The 19216-nt window shown below is 46.5% G+C and overlaps 1 protein-coding gene across 2 annotated transcripts in view; it reads left to right on the top strand.

Annotated features, from left to right (window-relative positions):
- Positions 1-775: 775 nt before the first annotated feature.
- DENND2A (DENN domain containing 2A) overlaps positions 776-19216 on the top strand; it is a 62337-nt gene continuing 43896 nt past the window's right edge. Inside the window, exon 1 of one of the 2 annotated variants that reach the window (XM_083860188.1) lies at positions 776-809. The gene's annotated coding sequence lies outside the window, so the exon portion shown is untranslated. The remainder of the gene's footprint in view (positions 810-19216) is intronic. The other variant, XM_083860189.1, reaches the window with a different exon arrangement.

Here is a 19216-nt window from a genome sequence, read left to right as displayed (position 1 = left end):
CCTTGGGATCGGGCCGTACGGGACGGGGACGGGCGGGAAGGGGCCGTGCCTGGGCCGGGGGCCTTCACACCTCCATCTGTTTTCAATCATAGAAATACTGGATAGAAACAGTGAGCTGGAAAGGACCCACCGGGATCACGGAGTCCAGCTCCCGGCCCTGCGCGGGGCATCCCAGGAGTCGCCCCGCGAGCATTGTCCAAACGCCTCTAAAGCTCTGCCAGCCTCGGTGCTGTGACCACTGCCCTGGGGAGCCTGTTCAGTGCCTGCCCACCCCCTGGGCGAAGAGCCTTTCCCTAATTCCCAGTCTCAGATCCGGGATGGAAATCGCGTTGCGGGTTTGAGGCGCTCCTGGCCAGGTGCTCTCCCGCGATGAGTCTCGGGAAGCCGCGCCAGTGACAGCACCGGGTTGTTAGTAGCCTTTCTACAGGGCTTTCTACTGGCCCGGAAAATCTTTTCCCCGGAAACCTTTCAGTCTGTAATCAGAGTGGCTTTTCACTCCGCTCCGGTTTGCCCTGCTGGCCTCGGCCCCGGCACCCCCGTGGCTTCCCTGGGGCATCCATCCCCGTTCCCGCGGGCGGGCGGGCGGCACGGGACGCTCCGTGCCCGGGGCGAGGGGCGGCGCGGCTGCTCCGGCGGGGCGGGCCGGGGCGGTGCTCCCGCCGGGGGGCGGCCGGACCGGGGCCGGGGCCGGTGGTGCGGCGGGGGCCGGCGGGGAGCCCCCAGCCGGGTCCGCAGCCGCCAGCCCGGCGCCGGGAGCCGCCGTCATGCCGGGACACGGCCCTCCCGCTCCGCCGCCGCCGCCGGGGAAGGTAGGGAGGCGCCGAGGGGACGCCAGCGCGGGAGAGCGGGCAGGGGTGCCGCTCCAAAAATCTCTAATTCCCTCTCCCCTTCTGCCCCCCCAGCCGGCTTTTCTCCATCCCGGCTGCAGAGGGGGAAATCGGGGCCCACGAGACGGATCCCCCCGCGCTCCCGGCACCGCCGCTTTCCCGCCGGGACGGGGCGGCTGCCGCTCCCGCCGGGTGCGGGGGGGCCGGGCCCGCTGCCGGAGCGGGGCTCGGCCGGGGGAGAGGGGCCGGGAGGACCAGGGGAGCTGCCGGGAAGCCGGGAGCGGGTCGGGAGCGGCGGGGCGGAGGAGCAGCGGCAGCCCCGCCGCCCAGCACGGGGCCCCTGAGTGAACTCAGCCCTGCGTCGGTCTCCTGCACAAAACAGGGGAGGAAACGCTAAACACATTCTTTGGAGGAAGCCCGGGCCCTGCTGGAGCAAACAGCCAGAGTTCTCGGTTCGGCAAAACCCTGAATCCCCTGCACTTCTCCCTCTCTGCTCTGGATAGCCTGCTTTCCTCTTTGCCGTCCGCTGCAAGGAACGCCTGCAGTTGTGTGCAGCCCGTGGCTTATCAGGGTGGCATTTCTGACTTCCGGTGGGGATCGGAGGGAGTATTCACCTGTCCTGGGGAGAAAAACGCTTTCTTGCCTTTCCGCAGTTGTACCCAGAGATAATGAGCGCTAATGGATTAGGGATGGAGTTGGTGGAGAGGAACGTTGTTTGGGGAGGAAACAAGGAAGTTACAGCTGGCTGCTGCCGTGGTCCCAAGGTGTCAAATTCAAACTGGGAGGTAAAACTATGCCAGGTGTATCTGGGACACTTTCAGAGGTTTGGGGTTTTTGAGTGTCCAATAAGCATGTATTTTGATGCTTGGTGCTGGAAAAGGGATGGTCATGGGGGAGTGAGGCTTTCCGGCTGCTTGGGTCTGCACTGGAGCCTCCTCACAGAAGCAGGGAAATAAGTCCTAAATATGGGCCCCGAATTCTGCTCCTTACAAGAACACAGCTTGTTTCCAAGACAGGTCAGCAAGTTGTTCCTGACCCTGAGGTATTCCCAGACACCTTTACTATTGCCATTTAAGTAGTTGTTTAAGTTTGTTGCTTTTAGAGAAGAGCATATCCAGCCTGGAAGTCAGCTGGAAGGATAAAGAGATGACCAGAAGGATTTGCATTGGGGTTTTATTTGCTACTGTGAGGGGGAACTGCTGGTGTTGATGGTGGATTAAAAAGCTGTTTTCTGTGTTGGCTGCCACCTTACTGACCGCTGGTTCTTGGTGTGGTAGTGAGGTCCAATAATGTGTACTGGCTCTGTTTTCTGAACCACTGAAAAGGGAGTTATATTGTGTTCTGAATTGTTGTCATTGGGGTAGTGTTTATGGGGTTTGGTGCATGTTGGGTTGTTGTTTGGGTTTTTTAAATAATCCAGGCAGCATTTCAGCCTGTGAAAATGGATAACTGTTATGTTGGGTCAGGCTTGGAAGCAACTGAAAATACTAAGTATCGAAATGAGAAGAAAGCCACAGGATTTCCCAGGGTAATAGAGCGCCTGTTTCAGAAACGGAAGAGAAAGCACTGAAAACAAAGGGCGCTGGAGTGGCCAGGGATGTAAAAAACAGAGTAAAGATTTATGGCTCTGCTGGGACCACTCTCTGCCTGCGTGGGTGAGAAGATTGTGTGCTGAAGCCTGGGCTGGCCTTTAGCACGTCCATGTCCTAGCAGTCCATGCAGAGTATTCTCCCTGTTTAGCAGCTCAGATCCAAAGTGCAGTATTCCTTGTAGACCACAAGTGCATGTGCAATGTCCCAAAGTGGTGCTTTCGGTACTGCCCCCAGCTTGCTGCTTTGGGAAAGCTTTCAGGACATTTTGTCTGCAAAAACAACCTTTGTGTGTGCTTTCTGTTCTCCAGAAACAAGAAAAGCATTTAGATCCTTTGTCAGATACTTACAATGGTATCTGACACTACACTTACAAAAGTCTTTCTCCCATGTCTGGTGTATTTACATGTTAGAAATATTAATTTTGACAAGGAGTTAATAAATGAAGCCCACGTAAGATGTGTTTTTCAGAGATTATCTTAATCCCTGAGTAGCTTTTCCAACGAGTTGTTCTTAATATCAGTCATCAACTAATTCATATGGACAGGACTTTAAATCTGTACTTTGCTGGGCACTCGGGGAGCACAGAAGCAAACCCAATCCTTTCCCAAATTTAAGAAATTTGCTGATGAATTAATCACACAACAGATCCAGTCTCTTAAAGATGGAGACATGCTGGGCATTTCAGAAGTGTCTGATAAGTGCTATGTTTTTTTGGATTCTCTGAATGCATCATTCAAAGCAGCTGGTTCTCCCTTCCTTTTTTAACACCTGACATTTATTTCCTGACTGGAACTGTGTGGAAGCTGCTTCTTTCTAAGTGGAGGCCAGACCAAGGGGAGAAAAGGCTTTTTTTGTACTGTGCCATTAAGCCCATAAGAGTGGAGAAGAACCTCTCTTAAACTCTTGTTGAAGTTGGTTAATTGTGATGGTCTTAGGCCTTCAGAACTGGGGAGTGAGTTCTTTAGGGAAACATTTTTTAGCGGAAGGATTTAAGTACTAGTGGCTGATATGTCTGTTGGCAGGATCCCAAGTGCTGGCTGGAAGAGCCCTCTACTATGAAAGAAATGCTGAAATAGGACTTTTAATGCGCTTGCATAGCAGTTCCTTACAGGCTGAGAAGACTCTAAGGAAGGAAGGAGGGAGTGGGATGGAGCTGGAAAGAAATTTCTCGTTTCATTGAAGTCCGGACAGTAAATGAGTGATCCTGGCTTTGCTTAGATACAACTCAAATAACATTGTAGCTGAGGTGTCTGTAAGCACCCTTTTACAGCACAAAGCAGGAAAAGAGACAGTGTTTTCTTGACTGTAGCTCTGAAGTGCACTGGAAAGAGCAATAAAATGTTGATCTTCGTTATGGGATTTTTTTTCTGGTCTTCACCTTGGAGATGCTTTATCAGCTCCTGGAAATTGAAGCAAAGGCTGAAATGGAGGATATGCATGGTGTTTGGGGTGGCTCCAGCCCAGGTTTTAATGAAGATGACCGTATGACTGAACTCCCAGCTTCATGAAGGCTGTGCTTTTGAAATGTATCTTCTGCAGGGGCCTTGGGTGACCTTGAAGTGAGTGCCTAAGACAATCTAGAGTTCTTGGAGCCTCTGAACTCTACAGCCTGGGATTTCAACTAAGGCCTGTGTCCTTTGGTGGAAATCTAGCACAGAGTAGGCTGAGGATCAATTCCTTAATTCAAGGTCTCTGTATATAAAGCACTAAAAGGCACCATCACTGTCTTACGTAAATAAATACTTAAGGTCCTATAGGCTGGTCCTGTTCAAGATCTCTCCTAGCCATGGTTCACCACTCAGTTGGGTCACAGTGCTCTGTGTCTGTGGGCATGGGACTGATGAGGTGAAAGTCATAATTCCCCAGGCCTTTCCTGGTCAAAGCAGTGGATACTTACCTGCCACTCCTGTGAGTTTTCACCAGTTCATGTCTTTCAGTGAGCTGGAGCTCAGTGAGAGCTCAATGCAGCAAGACACCTTTGGGACTCTGCCATCATGATGGTCCAGTCCCTGCTGTGCTGAGCCAGCTCTGAGCAGCTCTGAACCCTATGATGTGTTTCCAGCCCATCATCCCTGCAGTTGCTCATGGAGGCTGTACTCTTGGGATAATCCTGGCAAGATGGCTGGGGTGATCATGTGCTGAAACCCCTGAGTTTGTACTGCCCTGAGGTTAATACATTGCCTAAACATTTTCTGGACATATGTGGTCCTGTGTGCGTGCAACAAAAACCCCAAAAGGAGGCTCATGGGAAATCTTCCTTGCAAGGAGTTTGAAACACTGTGACTCCTTTCTTTCAGGCAGAAAACACGTACCGTGGGCATAATTGCTGTCTTTTTTGAAAGTAGTACTGTCCCATGGTTAAGAAGGAAGTCAAGCATAGTTGGAAGGGCAGAGGCTTGAAAGAGTAATGTCCTGCTGGAATGAATGCTGTGAGTGCCAGTATAATCTTCATTCTTTGCTTCAGCGCTTTTTCCCTTCCCCAGGTTAGGGAAACCAGCTGTAGCTGGCACACTGTTACTTTCAAGGATTTAGCAAAGCAGATGCAAAAGTTAGTGGTGATTTAAGGTCAGTTTTTACTGACTAAACTTGTTAGGAGCTAGTACATCTCTGAGGCCTTTCTAGAGCAAGATTGTCATCCTAGTGCTGGGGCACTGCCAGTCTGGTTTGCTTGGGGTCTTCTGGTTTTCTTGTTTTTAATGGCTGCCACAAACAAGAATTTGGCTTGACTCTTGCCTGTTACCTGCGTGTGCTGTTACACATGACCTTTGCTGAATGTGAGATACATCTGTGTCTGCCTTCTAACAATCAATTCCTTGGCTGGGGTGAAAGTTCAGGCTGCTCACTGAGAGCAGGAGGGCTGGGAGAGGAGGTGTTTGCCCTGCAGCCAAGCTGCCATGTCCAGCCTGGGCAGCAGTCCTCAGTCCCCTTGCCCTGCAGGCAGAGCTCTGGCTCAGCCCTGTGCTCCTGGACTGGGAACTGGCAGTGTTTACGTGATGAAAGGGAGCAGAAGATGGCTTTTCCTGAGCTTTGCCTTTCCCCATACATGTGCTGGCCCAGGGCCAGCATGGAAACTCTGTCCTCATGAGTGGAGAGAGGGAGATGGGAGGAGCGAGAGATGAAGAGGGGCCCAGAAGCAGAGGGAGTTAAAATAAAAACACCATCTCACAGAGAGAAAAGCCTGTAACAGATGGCCTTGGCCATCCCCTGGGCACTTCATGCAGTTGGCTCTACGGGCAGTGCTGACAAGATCTCATCCAGAAGGGTGAGTAAGGAGCCTGGACCATTTTGGGATGTGTGATGGAAGATCAGAGTAAAAGGCAAAAGGAAGGAAGCTAGACAGGTAAGTCAGCTGTGGTTCAGCCTTCTCTGTGATGCCTGAAGGGACTTGCTGCTACTCGTGCTGTGCCACTGATAAGGTAGGTGCTGCCATGTGAGCCATTGTAGGAGCACTGCTCTGTTTTCAAGTCTGGCATCCTTTAACTGTGTCCAATCTTGCCTCCTCTGTAAAGTAGCATTGCTAATGCTGGTGGAGGTTTGTTCCACTGCTCTCATTCCCTCTAGAATATGTACAGCAGAGAGCTGATGATCTGAATGGAGCCTAGTCTAAACATAAGCTCTGCCAGGAGGTGCTGGCAGCTGTATTTTCTGGTGCCCATCTCCTCATCAGGCATCATGGTAAGTAATCAGATTGGCTTAACAGTTCAGCATGTGGAGTGCTGACCTTGCTTGGAAAGGCTTTACCTTGGTAGGATATCTGTGCAGGAGACTGTGCCTGGCAGAAAAGCTGGTCTTGGAGAGGCACTCACAAAAGCTTTGCTCTGAGCTCATTTGAAAATCTGGCCTAGACACTTAAAATGTCAAGAGCTGATAATAGTTAGGGGCAGCTTGAGTGGGGAAAGGTGCCACCTCACTTGGAAGTAGTTGAAAGAGTTCTGGATGAGACCCTGCCAGACCTTGAGACTCCTGATCCTACACATCCCAGAGAGCAGATGGCTCCTGACCAAGTTCAGGCACATAAGTTGTGTTTCCGGAAAATTTTCGGGAACTCTGGCAATCCACTGGAGAGGCTGTTTGAGGGAGCAAGGACTTGCTGTTCTTTGTAACCAGAATAACTTTAAATGGCTAGATGCTCTGTGTTTTAATTAGATTTCCCTTTGGGAATAAAAGTGGTGAAGTGTTTCTGCGATGCTGCTCCATTTAAATATTCTGTACTGTGCCCCCAGTCTGGCAAATCGTTTAGGCAGACATGTAGGTCACGGCGCATGCTTAAATCCACCCAGCCCAGTGCCTTGGCTCCCAGTGTAGTACATCATCCCTGCTCTGGGAAGTTTGGAACTGAGCTTCACACAGTCTGACTGAAGAGAGTGGTATGCTTTGAGCATAGACTTAAAATTAAGCATGTTCTTAAGTGTTCTCCTCATCACAAGTTGTCTCTCACTTGCCCACTTGTATTCTGTAGAATCATTTTATATTAGCAGTGCCCTTGAACATGGATTTTCTCTTCTTATCCTGCAAGGCCTCTCTCTTGCCAAGTGCTTGCTGATAAGCAGTTCAGGTGAGATGCTGTCAAAGGCCTGGTATTTTGGAAGCATTGTGGATAGGCATGCATGTGTGAATGATTAAATCAACCCATCGGGGTGTCATCTAGAGAGGAACAAATGCTGAGCTTGCTTTGCAGGCGGGGGGAGGATGAGATCCCCCTCTAGTTTCTGCTGAAAGCTTTTCCCCTCTGCAGATGTGCAGCTGCTGTAGCTCTCTGCCAAAAGGCGGCCGTGACTTTGGGAGCTGGGGAATGTGCGCACATCTGTTTGCAGAGGAGAGCAGCGAAGGCGCTCGGCTCTCCTGTCCCAGGGGATTATGTTCTCGTGATAGATAGTGCTGACTGTCATGGAGGGAAATGGCAAATTTCACGGGACACTGAGAGGGCACTTCATAAATATGAGTTTGCTCGCCAGTGTCAGCAAACGTCACCTTTCTAAATTAAAAAGGAAAGAGCTCCCAGAGACTTCTCAGACTATTGGAGATTTCTCTTTAAAAACATTAAGCCCCTGCAGAAGATGTGTGTTTTCTACATACAAAAATATGATGTGTGTTCAGCTGCAAAGCATGCTGTGATCCCAAAGGTTTCACAGGGCTTTTGGGTAGGAGCTGAGTCTTGGGTTATCCAGAACTCAGAGTGGCTTAGCAGCAAAGGGAAATAAATGCCCCTTACTAAAACTGAGAAGGAAGTCTCTGCACCAGCACATGTAGCACTCCAAAAATCAACATCTGGCCAAAAACAGACCCTGGAGCATCCTCCACAATCTACTGGTCCATAAGAACTTTTTTCTTGAATTCGGGGAGCTTGGGAATAAGTAACTGAATCTGGTTTTCCCTGCCTTGACATGCTAGGCTGCATATACAGCAATCCCTAGTCAAATTCTACAAGACAATTTGTTACTGTAAAGAAATGTGTAAGATATTGAGCTTTTTCCAGATGATGTCAGAAGCCCTGATCTATCTGGTTCTTGTTTCTCAGCTTTGTCAAACTCTGAGAGAAGCCTGAGAGGTTTCCTACTGGGAAACCAACACATGGTAACTGTTTTTGTATCAGATTTGTCTCTGTCCCCTGAGATTACTGTGACTGACTCCAAGTTGAAGTTTTGCCATGGTGTCACCTCTCACATAACAGTCTTGTACTTGTGGTGGTGAAGGATGCTGGCAACTATTGCTGCTTAGTCTGTGCTAAACTTTGCCCCATCAGTATCCTCTTGTTTGCACAGCAGGAAACTTTCCTTATAAAATGATTTAGCTTACTCAAATTCAGTGGGAAACCAAGGTTTTTCCCCTGTAAAATTCATAAATTCCTCCACTAGTCAAAGACAATTTTGGGCATGTTTCAAGGAAAATTAGAATCACCTCTAAAAGGCACAAATTTCAGAAAATGTTGTCAGAATTTGATGAGGTGGTTTTTTGGTTGCTTGGGGTTTTTTAGTAGCTTATTCTGACATGCCATATATTGCTTCAGTTCCACTCACTTAATGTTTGTTTGCATGGGGTAAAATAATTTTTCTCATCCAAAGCAATCTGGAAACATTATCAGTAACAGAAACTTGGCATTTTAGAGCAGTGAAGGACTTCAGCTGGCCAGCAACCATTGCAGGAATACAAATTCTGTCTTTGTCTGTCCTTCAAACCAGTGTTCCCAGATGTCTAACCCAGTCTGTCTTGCCATTCATATTCAAGGCAGTCTTTCATTAGAATTTTATCATTATGACTTTATTTTATTGTCACTATTATTTTATCACTAATAGAATGAACTAGACTAGATTGAGTTTGGAAGGGACTCACAGAGATCATCTTGCCCAGCTGCCGGACCACTGCAGGGCAAAAGTTGAAGCACATTATTAAGGCCAAATGCCTTTTACACACTGACAGACATGGAACACTGACCACCTCTCTAGGAAATCTGTTCCAATGTTTGGCCACCCTCTTGGTAAAGAAATGCCTCCAAATGTCCACTCTGAACCTCCTCTGCTGCAGCTTTCAACCATTCCCGTGTGTACTATCACTGGGTAGCAGGGAGAAGGACTGAGCATCTCCCTCTGCACTTCCCCTCCTCAGGAAGCTGTAGAGAGCCATGAGAGGTGTTTTATTTTTATTTCAGGCTCCTGATCAAGATCTGCTTTTTGAAAAACCACACCTGACCTTGGATTACATTGAGTTTTTCCCTCTCCCTCCCTCTCCCTTTCCTTGGAAACCGCTAATCACCAAACATTCTTTTTTCCTGATAGACTTCAGCAGATCAGCTGCTTTACTGTTTCTGTTGAACATGTAACTTTTTTCTTTTTCAGAATGTAAACAATGGGGTATTTTTAATGTAGGAGGTTTTCACAATTTGCTGTGAAATCCTTGGATGCAGAATTAAGCAGAAGAATGTATAATGCACCTTTTCTTGAGCAGTGGTTTCACAGAGCCAGCATGACTTGGTGATACAGTGGTGAAGCACAGTGTGTGGATGAGGTTATCCTGAAGGACAAGGTGATGTTGCTGTCATTGCTCCATTTACTCAAGCTGAGCAATGACCTCAAAGTGAGGTTAGGAGTTTTTTTGGTGCTTTGGAAGAAATTTTGTGGTATTGGTTTTTCAGTTTCATGATTGAATAAAAAAAATTACAACTAACTACTTGGAGAAAGGTGGCAGGGTAGCCCCATCTATTTTCTTCCCTCCATTTTTCCCTTCAATAAAATAAATAGGAAGGAGAGAAAGCCTAGTGTTTCAGCTCCTTGTAAAGGGAGGGTTTAACACACACACCCTCAATTTAGCTAAATTTTGGTAAGAAATGTCATTTCACAGTAAAGAACCTCACTCTTGTAAGCTTCCTTCAGATTACCTCAAATGCTTTCTTGAAAACTCCTCCCTGTTGGGTGTGGGGTTTTTTGGGGGCATACTGAATTTAGATCAAACTTGGCAAAAATATACTTAAATTATTCAGAAACCATAAGTAATTTACTCATCCAGCAACACTCAAACCTGTTTGTGATTCATGCAAATTGAATTGCTGAGGCCATGCAGCTGCATTTCAGGTATGTGAGGGCATTTTGACCAGATGAGTTATTTTCTGGAGCATTTCTGATCAAGTGAAAGAAACAGGCACTTTTACACTGTGGTTCAGAATTTGTGAGATGCTACTTCAGGAAGACAGAGTACTTTTAGAGCACAAATCACCTCTTGGGAGTATTCTTAGTTTTATATGATAACTATATTTGCAAACACTGTGCATCTCTAATATTGTTTTTGCTTGGGAAGGTGTATAAGCCAAGATAACTTCTTGCTAACCTATTTTCAGGGCTGAAATTTCTCCTGCATCTTACTTATCATTTTAGTATGAATGCAGTGAACCCACTTAGGGAAGATTTTTATTAAGCAGATACTATGCAGTCTGAACATTTGAGTTATTACCTACAGAAGAGATGGGAAGAAGAATGCCTGCTTGAATGCCAAACATTTTTCTTACCAACCAAGAAGTAAATCAAGTATAGCATAAGCTCTTCTTCTTCGTCTGCTAATAGAAGGAAATGTTTGGGGAATTTCCCCTAAAAGACCAAGTTTCGGTTTAATTTTCCAGTTTTGTCTGTAGACATTCTCTTTTCGGTAAAGAAAGTACAGTTTTTATCAAATATCCATTGTATTCAACTGAGGTAGCATTGGGCAGCCTCTACCTTTGTATAAAGAATGTGGTTCTGATGAGGAATATCTAAAAAAATACAATCCAAAAGATGGGAGATTTAGCTTAAATGGTGGAAAATTCCTTTTTGTGAGGCTGGTGAGACACTGCAACAGAATGCCCTGTCCCTGGATGTTGTGGATGCCCGTGCCTGGAAATGTTCAAGGACAGGCTGGATGGGGCTTTAAGCAGCCTGATCTAGTTAAAGTTGTCCCTATCCATGGCTGAGAGCTGGACCCAGATGGTCCTTAATGTTCCTTCCAACCCAAAGCATTCTGTGATCTAACTGGCCTGTTGATGGAGTATTTAATCTATGGAAAATGTGCATTTGCTGCAATCACTGTCTTCTGCAGAGGGAAAAACCCCATTTACAGACAGCCTCTTTCCTAAGCCAGATCTTCAAGCTGAGTGTGTAATGCTGATGCTTTTGGGACAGTGGGGATGGGAATTTCACAGAGGAACTTGCAAATCATCAGGGTGTTATACCAGGTGGGTCACTCTAGTGCTGGCCCTCTACTGTGAGAAACCTCTTGCCCTGCAGAAAAACCTTCTATTCTTTTAACATCACATGAGAACCTGTAAGAGTTGTCCCATCCCATCCAAAGAGGTTTTATGGACTTCAGCAGAGGGGGCTGTGCTTGTGTTTCTGTAGGTTGCAGAGACATCTGTGTTGGAGCTGAGCAGAAATGAGGTGAATGTGGAGGGTGAAATGGAAGCTGCACCATAATCACTGCAGTCACCTTCAGTGCAGCTGGGATTTCCCCTTGCATTGGATTGGAAATGGCATCTTTATGAGCATTTAAGATGAAAGAGGATGATGTTTATTGAATAGTTCAGGGGACAGGGCTTCTGCAAAGGGTTTAACTCCAGGAGATTCCTACTTTTGATTTTTTTTTCTGGGTCCTGTAAAATGTGCCCTTGTGAAATACAGTCAGTGCTGACTGCTTTGTAGTAATGAGTTTTTCCTGTGCACAATAAACAGTATCAGGGCCCAGTCCAGCACAACATCCAAACATCTTGGGTGGAGTATGCCCTAGTGGTTACCCTGGAATACAAAACTTGGATGCACATTCTCTGGATTGGAAGCTAATGTACAAATAACCCTGCTTCAGTTGTGAGATAAGGGCTGATGGAGGCAATTGTACATGAGTGCTCTGCTTTTGCTCCATTATCCAGCAGTGTGATGTATATGAAAGAAAGTAAACAATGGAAATTGAAGTCCTTTATGTATGTATTGGCTTTACCACATCCCTTGGAAGACAGCAGTGAACAATATATGCTTGTTTGATAACTCTCCAGTTTCAAGGTATTTTGCTGCAGGAAGCCCAAAGGAACACTTCAGCAACAGAAAAAAAACAAATCTCCCAAATAAATGCTTTCAGTATTCCTCACTTTTGTTTAGTAGTTGGTTGGTTGGTTAGTTTTTAATTTAGTTTTGAAATAGGTTTAAGCGTCTTAAAAATTTGTACCCTGATCTCTCTGAAAGTAAAATGAACTTGGGAAGAAAATATTTTCCTTTTCTAATAGTGAAAATTTACAGCACTCATCACTATTTGCCAAGGCAGCATTATTGCTGGATTCATGGCCTCCCTAATAGCTTCCATGGAGTTGTTGAAGTTTGTTAGGCATTGGCACCTAGAATGATTAGGGACAAAAGACAATGGAAATGTGTTAGGGATGGCATAATTATCTATCTTGTTTTAGCAGCTATTTTTTACTGCTTCCTTGCTGGTCAGTTGGAGGAAAGCAAAAAAAGTATCACTTGGGGAGGAAAATGTCTAGTAATAATGTTTTGAAAGGGTTTTTTGTTGTTATTTTCCACAGAGAAAATGAGAGTGTGTACTCACTTTTACAGTAATTCATGATCTGTTATCACAGGATAAGCCAGGTTTGGAGGCCTTTACTCCAGCCTCCTTCTCAAATAGGTTCAGGTCTGAGCTCAGACCAGATTGCTCAGGACTTTGGTTGGGTCTTGAAAACCTTCAGTAATAGAGACAGCAGGGCTGTTCCAGAGTTCTAATTTCCTCATGGTGAAAAGAGCCCTTTTATCCTCATAGTGAAAAAACAGACTTTTCCTTACATCAAGTCTCTATGTTCGCTCTCATCTTGTCTCTCATCCCACCAAGAGAGAAACAGCCAAGGAATTTGCTTCAGGTCACACACTGTGCTACACCAATGGTTTTGTTTTTATGAGGAAAAAAATTATTAAAAATTCACAACAGAATGTGGAAACTTGCATCATGTCTCTGAAAGGGACCAGGCACACAGGTGTCAGTTTGGATCTGACCTGGACATGCTTAGGTTTACAGCATCACTGTGTCAGTCTGTCCTCCAAGCTGCCAGATGTGAGGAAGCTCTTTAGACATATGTAGATTAATCACTTCTGCTGGAAATTCCCTTTTCAGGACATCTGAGACATCTCCCACATGAGCAAGCTCTGCCAGTTCTGTGGAGCTGGATCTGGCACCTGGTGAGCAGCAGAGTTTGTGTAGGTGCACGAAGGTGCAGAGAAATGTGCTCCTGATTTTCCCAGCCATACCCAGACCTGTCTCCTGTTGCAGTTGGCAAAAAAGGAATGTGTGCTTACAATTCTTTGGAAATGTTAGCTGCCTCTACAGTCACAGAATCATTTCATTTGGCAGAGACCTCCAAGATCATGGAGTCCAACCATTAACCTAAAGCTGCCAAGTCCTCCACCACACCGTGTCCCAAAGCGCCACACAAATACAATGTGGAGCTAATTCACTCAAAGCTGGGACTTGTTTGGGAGTTAAAATAAGGAGATGGAATTGCAAGTGTAAGTGCAAGCCTAGTAGGAATGTTTGTTTAAAAAAAAAAAATCTGATCCTTGGTTGTGAAAATGGGTCTTAAACTTCAAAGTCATGTAGTCACTTTTGAAAATTTTACCCTTCTCTATTTTATTTCTTTCCCTGGGGTTTTCTACCACAAAAAGTGGCAGAAGAATGTGCCACCAAGCCATCATGATGCTTTGCCAGCATTTTTGCCTTGACAGTACTAGGAGATCAGATCTTTTCTCCCCTGTCTTACAATGTTTTATGCTCAGAAGCTGTACTGAAGCCCCTGGACAGAATGTGTGCATGGTTACCTCCACCAGACCCGCTCCTCGGGCTCTGCCCTTTGCTGGGGTTCTGCTGGGGTCGGGGAGCAAAGGGTCGTGCCTTGTTTTGGGCTCAGATTGCCAAATTCCTGGTTATGGAGAGGGTGTGGGCGACAGACAACACAGTGATGTCGATTGATTTTCTCTGTGTGTCACTTTCTTGCCAGCGCTGGGAAACCCTTGTGCTGGTTTCCCGGGCCATTGCCCTGCAAAGCCACTGCCATTGCTCCTCTGCCGAGCCGCCTGTGCCCGGGATCGCTCTGCGAGGGGAAAGTATCAAACCGCATGTGAAAGGGTGGAGGAGGAAGAGCAGTTTTTCCCTAGGATTTGGGGCTTTTGGTAGGGCCTTTTCTCCCGCTTTTATTGGCCGTGAGTGCAATGACCGCTTAACCACAGGGACCGGGCTGGCTCCCTCCCCCACGCTTCCTCTCCCTGGCAAAGCAAAGTCGCTCAGATTTCCTCCCAGCACGGGCGGATGGCGGCTCTCAGCTACATGCCTCTCAATACAAAAGGAAAGGAAAAACTGCTTTCTGCACGGGCAGATGGCCGAGTGTTTCCTGGCAGCTCCGCTCCACTGTCCTTTTTCCCATTGTCCTGACACAAACACACGCACACATGCACGCACACACCCACCGAGAGCAGCTTTCCTCCTGGAAAAATAAATAAATGCAAGCCCTCTTTGCAGAGGTTTATTCCTCCTTGGAGCTGTGTGAGCTTCCTCCTCGTGATGGCTGAATCTTGGGCAGCTGACGTACTGCCTGGCCCTGCTCTCTGCTCAGGAGGGCTGAGTGAGGGGATGATGTGCTCTGCTCTGGTTGGAAGGTTTCTGTAAAGAATAAGGTCTGCAATAAACAGATTCTGCCTTTGTGATGGCCGAAATATGTGGGAGAGGAAGGTTAGAAGCAAAGAGGAGGTTGAAGGAGGCAGAGGGAAGTGGGGTCTCCTGAACTGAAAAGCAATCTGTGGGTGACTTTTTGCTTGATCTCAGAAGGTGATGCTTGATAGAGACAGGCTGTAGTGGAAGGTCATGGACTTGGAGTGGGGACAGGAAGGTCTCATGAGGCATGCAGATGGTGCCCCAAGGTTGTGGTGATGGACACTTCAGGAAGCAGTGTGCTAAATGCTCATCAAGAGGAACAAGAGTCAGTCAGCATCCTGCAGGGTGAAGGCCACCAAAGGAGAGATTTGCTGAGGCTCCATTTGTCTCTCTGATGATAACTTATTTTGGAAGAAGTTGAGGTTCTTCGTTTTAATGCTCTCATTTCCTTTCTGAATGTGAGACAATTTGTCTTCCTAACAGGAAACTCTTTGCAGATTTGCTCCTCAAAGGGACCTCTTTGGGTCCCATTTATGTTAGAATAGCAGAGATTATCTCACCACATCAAAAATGAATTCCAGTGTGGTTCATGAGCTGAACACTATTTTTTAGTGACAGGTTGTTTCCTATGCTGTCAAATCTTTGGGTTTCTTATAAACATAATAACCTGAATTCTTTCCAATTCTTTTACACTAGAAGTGATTTACTGGTAGTAGGACTGTAGTAGGACAGCACTCCTATTAGAGGAGTCTGCTAGCTGCACTGGTAGTGTTTGGCAATTTATTTTTGACTTTGTTGGCACGTGAAGCCAGTTCCACTGCATCTGCTGGAATCCTGTCTCTCCGTGTAGCTGATAGATGAGTCTGCTGGCAGAAGTGTGCTTGTCTGAATCTGGTCCATGTTTCTTTTGTTTTATTCTGTATTCACCACAGTCATCTTTTCTGTGAGTAGTTTCAAAGCCAAACAAACCAGGTATGGGTCATCATCTCCACTGATGTAATCCACAGGCAAGGATACACCACCAGTGTCTTTTTTAGCCTTGACTTCAAGTAACAGAATTTTCATTTGTTAGGCTGCAAAGCAAAAGCAAATATTATCACCCCTTCAAAGGGGATGAGCAATCCCACTGTGTGCACACATATGCTCGCACAAGACCTTAAGCACAGGGAGATGATCTTGTAATGCCAAGAACAATCCCAGAAGGACTGTCATCTACTCCTGCCCTCACTTCCCAGGGTTTTGGTTTCCTCATCTGGAATTACAGGTTTTTTCCAATCATTTTTTCATTACTTCCTTGTAGAAAGCATAGCCTGAAACACATAATTCCATTAAGCATTGCAATCATTTTAGCAGCTAGATAGGAAAATACTGAATCATTCTCTTCTTTTCCATGTGAATTTTTTCTTACTATTTGTTAACCTACCTGCAGGAGTTAAGACTCATCATGTCTCTAAGCTGTCACACAAACCATACTTGCCACCAGGATGAAAAGCAGTATTTACCTTCTGTATATGCAGGACTAAATTTGTGACTGTGGCAGTGAATTTAAAAAAGAGTGTTTCTGGTTTTTTTGACAGGGACATGAAACATCCCACTACTAACCCTGAAAATGCTGTGTTTTTCAGCTGAGAGTGTGTCTGCCTGAAGGAAACTGAAGAAATGTTGAATACCCTTTGAGTTGTTTTTTCTGTTTGTTATGTGTTTAGAGGGAGGAACAAAGAGAAAATAAGACAATGGGAAATGTGGGACAAGCTTAATAATAGTGGGTGCAAGGAGCTCCACCTTTAACAGAAGACAATTCATATTGCGAGACCCTGTTTTTGATTACTGTCTGCAGGTCAAGATTTTATTTTTGTTTCAATCTGCACTTTTCCATGCTGAGCATTGCCTCTGGCTGAATTACTTTTGAAAGCCTTCAGCCAAAATGGTTCAGCTGTTTCAGTGTGAAGCCTGGGGAGAAAATTGTTGCTGCTTCCTCTGTGTTTGAAAAGAAAATCGGGCTTTTCTTTTGCTAAAACTTATCTTATGCTTTGAAGCAGAAGTGTTGTTTGGATCAGGAGTTGTGCCTTTCCTGAGTCATTTCTACCCTAACTTTTCCAGGGCTCTGTGGGAAAAAAGCTTCAGCTGCTATGTGGTCAGCAGAGGTTTTTAGAGCTACCTTATTACCAGATGTGCTGTCCTTCCAGCTCCCCCTGTCAGGCAGGTCATACTGGTGATATCCCTGTGGAGTTTGACCTACAACCGTCAGCAAGTGGCTGGTGGAGGGAAGTAATGGACAAGAGGTGAGAGTAGTTTCTCAAGGGTCCATCTACTTTAGTACAGAAGGATAGTCTCAGGATGAAGTTGAGACCTGGGATGACCCTCTAATATTGCCCACAGCAGGTCATGTGGGCTCCCTCTTCTCATTGCTGAGGGTTAACTTCTTTACAAGAAGAATCTTGTTGCCAGCCCTGGCAAGGGGGATTGGAATTCAATGATCTTCAAGGCCCCTTCCAGCCCAAATCATTCTGTGATTCCTTCCATGTACTTCACTGCTCATTAGGTTTTCCCAGACAGGTGACTGATGTTGCTATCTGAGCAGAAAACTTTTTGCTTCCCCCATGTTATTTCTTTGCTGTTTTAGGGTGTTGAACCAGGCAGCCTGTGAGCCTGTCCTAGCTTGAAAGGGCTTTACAAGCATTGGAGCAGATACAAAGCAAAAGTAAGAAAGGAGGAAGAAAGTAGGCACACCCTTAGTCAATGGCAACTATCAGATGTGATCAGGCATGTCTTTTACCAAGGGCAGGGATAGGACCACCTCGCTGGCAGCCAAGGGAGGAGCAGGGCAGGCCCTTGAACCATAGCATCCTTTCAGTCAGGTTCAAGACATCTAAGCAGACAGAGTTTGTTCTGCATTCTTAGAGAGGGAGAAGGTCAGTAGATGGAATTATATCATAAAATTAAAGAGATGTCATAACACCCGGCACAGCTTTGCTGGACATGGCGAGTTCTGCATTCCTCACGGTGCAGTGTTGTTCCCTGATGTGGGGTGCTTGCACAAAGGCAGAGCTTGTGCTACATTGAGTCCACTCGGGGTTTTTGAAAATACAGTTTGTTTTGACACATGGGATTCTCCTGAGCTCCCTTGTAACCCCTGCGATGTAAGATATGATAGATCAGAGGTAAAAGTTAGGATGGAGTGGAGTGAGTGGAATAGGAGGCAGTGTGGGATCTCACTCTAGAAGATGATGTAGGAACATGTCACTTCCCAGTCATTGGTCCTTCATCGATCTGTTTTGCGTAAGTTTATCCTGCTTTTTTCTCTTTAACAAATGGCTTGCCCCTGATTATCTAGAGTTGTCTACAATTAGGATCCCATCACGAGTGTGATGAACTGAACAATCCTGCTGTTGGTGTCTTCAGTCTTCATGAGATTCATGTAACCAGGACAATCAGTGTCTGCAGAGAGGTCACCATGCCCTAAACTGTGCCCAGCCCAGGGGCTGGCAGGAGGGCAGAGTAGCTGAGGTGGGGAGGCACCTCTGGGGTGGCAAGTACAGCCCTATGCTCAGAGTGTGACCATGTAGAGCAGCTTGTTCAGGACATTATCCGGTTGGGTACTGAGTATCTCCAAGAGCAGAGACTCCACCATCTCTCTGGTCTTGGTCAGCCTCTGGTAAAAAGGTTTTTCCTCATCAGTAAGCTTATTGATGCTTTCACGGGATGCACTGAGAAGCCTTGCTGCTGTGGAGGTGGCCTATCTGCAGGACTGACCAGGAGAGCAAAGAAGTGGATTTTGTGTAAATTGTCCAAGGAGAAACTGTTTGGGCTGTCAGCTAGGGAAGGCTCATAGCATGTGTTGTGGAGCTCAAGTTTGAGAGAACCCATGCTTTGGTGCTGGATTGGTGTTGGACACCATGAGTCAGGGATTCCTCCACTGTAAGTATCTTGTTTCACCGAGGGTCCTGAACCTCTCCTGAGTCCTGTTGCCCTTCTCAGCTCTGGCTGTATCCCTACTTGGCTCATGTCCTCCCTGCTGAGCAGGGGCTCCCTCCCTGAGGTTACACTCTGCCAGTGACCCCAGGAAGGCAGCATGTTTGTGCTGGGAACACGGACACTGCCCAGTGCTGGGGCTGTGCACAGGGGCCCATGCAGTGGCTGTGTGTGTGTGTGAGCACAGGCACGCATCCTCATGCCTGCTTCTTCCCCCAAAGGAAAATAGGCTCCAAACAGAGCAAGGGCTGGGGGAGGCAGCCTTGGAAGCTTTAACTGTTGGCTTCCCCTTACTCATGTTTTTCCTGTTAGTGTTTTGTCTTCTTGGCATCCTTCCTGTTCTTTATATGTGTATATATGTTATATATTGTTGCCTCCTTATTGCCGTCTTTATGCTGCACCCTTTGTTGTGTAAAGCACCAGAGCAGGGAGGCATTGTAGTCTTTGGCTTCTCAGAGTTACTCAGGTTTTGAGCACTGAGGAGAAACACAGCATGTCTTTTTTATTTCTTGGAGAAGAGTTGGACCAGCTGCAGATTGCTCCTGTTGCTGTGAAGCCTAGCTATTCATACACGCCAGCAGTGTGACTAGCATCCGCTTGTGGACGTGGATGAAATTTTTGGGAGGCACAAAGTAAAACAGCACAAAGGAAACCTTGATAAATGGCCTCCAGCATGCAGCAAGG

This window comes from Zosterops lateralis (assembly GCF_965231275.1).
Source record: "Zosterops lateralis genome assembly, chromosome: 4".
Classification (NCBI taxonomy): domain Eukaryota; kingdom Metazoa; phylum Chordata; class Aves; order Passeriformes; family Zosteropidae; genus Zosterops; species Zosterops lateralis.
This window is presented reverse-complemented; position numbering and strand designations above follow the sequence as displayed.